Source organism: Cebus imitator, unplaced genomic scaffold (genome assembly GCF_001604975.1).
Source record: "Cebus imitator isolate Cc_AM_T3 unplaced genomic scaffold, Cebus_imitator-1.0 Scaffold186, whole genome shotgun sequence".
Classification (NCBI taxonomy): domain Eukaryota; kingdom Metazoa; phylum Chordata; class Mammalia; order Primates; family Cebidae; genus Cebus; species Cebus imitator.
This window is the reverse complement of record NW_016107501.1, coordinates 1,309,143-1,313,264: the sequence shown is the minus strand read 5'-3', so window position 1 is coordinate 1,313,264 and position 4,122 is coordinate 1,309,143.

Here is a 4,122-nt window from a genome sequence, read left to right as displayed (position 1 = left end):
AAAAAAGACTTCAATCTAAGACCTTAAACTATGAAACTACTAAAAAGAAAACATTGAGGAAATATTCCAGGACATTGGACTAGGCAAATATTTCTTGACTAATATACCACAAGCACAAGTAACCAAAGCAAAAATGAACAGATAAGATCACATCAAGTTAAAAAATTTCTGCACAGCAAAGAAATAATTAATAAACTGGAGAAACAACCCATAGGATGGGAGAAAATATTTGCAAACAATTCATCTGACAAGGGATTAATAACCAGAATATTTAAGGAGCTCAAAAAACTAGATTAGATGTTTTGCAGTGAATAGTTTCCAAACTTTTAGATGTTTTCTAATAATGTTGGAAACATCTAATAATCAAATTAAAAACTGGGAAAAAGTTCTAAATTGATATTTCTCAGAACAAGACATGCAAATGGCAAACACATATAGGAAAAGGTGCTTAATATCATTATCAGACAAATGCAAATCAAAACTACAATGAGATATCATCTCATCCCAGTTAAAATGGCTTTTTCCCCCCAAAAAAACAGTCTATGAGAAATGTTTGTGAGGATGTGAAGAAAATGTAACTCTCACACCCTGCTGATGGGAATATACATTAGTACAACCACTATGAAGAACAACTGGGAGGTTCCTCACAAAGCTAAAAATAGAGCTACCATTTGATCTAACAATCCCACTGCTTTATATATATATATATATAAAAAACAAGGGAAATCAGTACATTAATGAGATGATAACTGCACTCTTAAGTTTATTGCAGCACTATGCACAATAGTCAAGATTTGAAAGCAACCTAAATTTCTACAAACAGATGAATAAAAGAAGAAAAATGTGGTACATATATACAATGGAGTACTATTTAGGTATAAAAAACATGAGATCCTGGCACCTGCAACAACTGGAGGACATTATGTTAAGTAAAATAAGCCAGACAAAGAAAGACAAACTTTGCACATTCTCACTTATTTGTGGGAGCTAAAAATGAAAGCCATTGAACTCAGGAAGATAGAGAGTAGAAGGCTGATTATCAGAGGCTGGAAATGGTAGTAGATGTGAGAGCAGGGAATGGAAATGGTTAACAGGTACAAAAATATAATTAGGAAGAATAAGATCTAGTATTTTGACAGCCAGCAGGATGAATGAAGATGAGTAAAAACTATTGTCAAGCAGCTTGACTATGAAGGGGCATATAAATGAGGTTTTCCCCCTCTATTTAGGACAGACATCAGTACTTCTACATGCCAAGAGAAATGAGTCACCAGAAGAAGACAGAGATTTAAAAAAAGATGATATAATAAAGAACTGCTTTCAGATGAAAATTGTATAGAACCAGAACAAAAGGATAAATTTTCAAGAAGAGGAGAGTGTCTTATTCATGTATATGGGAGAAAAGAATGGGGTACATGGAGGTAGATTGTGAGTGTCTGGAATACAAATTTTAGTGTGTTCATATCTGTTGGTTTCTATTTGTAAAGTAGAAGGTGAGGTTATCTTCATGTTTTATTTTTCTATTTCCATCACTATTTTGTTTTATCTAACTCCTTCCAGAAATTAAGTAACGTAAACCAAAAGGTATTTAAGACAAGTCCCAATCAATTTAGAAAGTTTATTTTGCAAAGGTTAAGTACATGCCTTTGACACAACCTCGGGAGGTCCTGGTGACATGTGCCTAAGGTGGACAGGGCACAGCCTGGTTTCATACATTTCAGGTAGACACGAGACATCAGTCAACATGTGTAAGATGATGTACTTTGGTTCAGTCCAGAAAGTCAGGACAAATCAACGTGAGGAGGGGCTTCCTGGTCATAGGTAGATAAGAGACAAATGGGTGCATTCTTTTGATTTTCTGATTAGCCTTCCAATAAATACACAATTTACAGGAATAATCATGTATGCCTTAGTCGGGCTTATGGAAACAGTGGGGAAAACAAACCAATAAGATATACATTTGTCTCAGATGAGAAGAGGAATGACTTTGAGTTCTGCCTGTCCTTTGTCCAAAGGAATTTCCTTGTGGGCAAATTTTGAGGGAGATTATTAGCTGTTTTATTTTTATAGCTATCTTATTTATGAATAGAATGGGAGGCAGGTTGCCCAACAATGCAGTTCCTAGCTTCACTTTTTCCTTTGGCTTAGTGATTTGGGGGGGATCCCAATATTTATTTTCTTTTCATTGTAGTGAAAGAAGTAATGAGTATTTTAAAGAACTCTAGGTTCTGTGAATTTCTTGAGATATTTCTAGACAATGTTTGTGTCTGTTTTCTAATAAAGCTTTACCAAAATTTTTACTTCCAGAGATGTAACTTCTTATATGAAAATTTAAATCTCAAAGGCTTAGATCTAAACACCGTTATTTGTTGAGACAAACACATAGATAAAGGCCTAGTCAAGACGAGATTGCCAGGACAAGTATCTTAAACAAAAATAAGGTTTGTTATATGCATTTAAGCCAATGTCTTTACCATTGTAAACGTTTCTAGTTGTTTTAGTGTAAAAAGGGAGATGTCCTTATAAACGGTAACTTTTTATAGAACCGATTTCTTTTACAAAAAGTTTCAAACTAGTCAGCTAAATGCCTGAAAGTATTTTTGAGACCAGTCTAGTTAAATAGGTGTTTTTGTTTTTTAGCTTTATTTCTTGATTGGGTAACTGATGTCAGGGTAGAGCCCTTTAATAAGGCAAAATACAAAACAATAACAACAAAAGCATTTTCCATGCCTGGTCTTAGCATGGATAGCTCTAAAAAAGAAGCAATTCTACCTGATGACCTGTTGTTTATAAGTACTTTATCTCTTTTTTTTTTCCTCCTTTTAAACCACAGTTACCTTTTCTGGTAACTCGACAAAATCAGTAAGTTTTAACCAACATTAGGAGTGAAATGAAGATGAACTATGTATCTCCAAAGAGATGAAAAGTGGTTCTCACAAGATCCAAAACCACCCCAAAGATAACTCAAATATGTCTCATTAGCCACAAATAAAATGCAACTCACATTTCTGTCTGACAATATTTTCTAGGATCACAGCTACTCAGCTGAGTGCCTGTATAAAGGCCCATAAACCCTACATGCTCCACAGGCAGAAAAAGACAAACTAAAATTCTGTCAATGGGAGAGAAAAGATCAATAACAAATGGGTACCCTGAAAGGCCAAGAGTCATGTATACAATTTAAAGCAAATAAAACTGGTTTCCTGACTGGCCCTCAAACCTGGACCACAGCCATAAATCACAGAATCTTAGACTATAGTGTGAAATGCTTTTTGTAAATCCTGCTGGGGATCCAAGCAGACAGTGTGAGTGGACAAAATATTGCAACTTTGCTTTAGGTAATTTTTTTGCTCTTTAGGTTGTCAAGAGAATTTCTAAGTCAACCCTGACACTATTATGTGTGTCTTTTTTAAAAAGTTAATATTTTTATAAATGCAAATAAGGCAATTGTTTAAAATGAAAGATTTCTAATTTTTTCCTGTTTTTAAATTTAGGAGTCTAGTTTAAGATCCATCTTCTGGCCATTCACAATTAGAATTCTCAATGTTGTACTTAGTCCAAATCACCTCACCCCAACAGGCTTTTCATGGAAACTTCAGGATGTAGTTTTCCAGGTTTAGGATACACCACTACTAGTTAAGAAAGAGGTGTTTGCTGGAGCAGGCATGGAAGAGGCAGTCTCAGAGATCAATGTGTGTATGTTACCTCTGGTAACCCACAACTCTGTGGGGTTCACCAGTCACAGACCCATTAATCTATGACACTTGGTAGGCCCTTTTGTGAATGGACTTTCCCAGTATTAATTAGGCAAGAAGGATTTAGATGATTAAAGCCCCAACAGGGATAGGCTTTCCTGAGAACTTGGTATATTCAGAAAACTTCCCTGAGAGCTTGACACATTCAGAAAAAAAAAAAAGTGTGTTGATGAGAACTGCAAACTGACAAGTCTGCAAGGCTGGCTTGAAAACAATGGGCTTAAAGGAGTTTTAGGCTCATTTTGTACCCTATGGTTCTCTGCTTTATTACTGAACAACACAAAAAGGCAAAGACAAAAGAAAAGACCATCTGGGAGAAAAAGATTTTAAATAATATGAATATTCATATCAAAAAGTAGCATAAAGC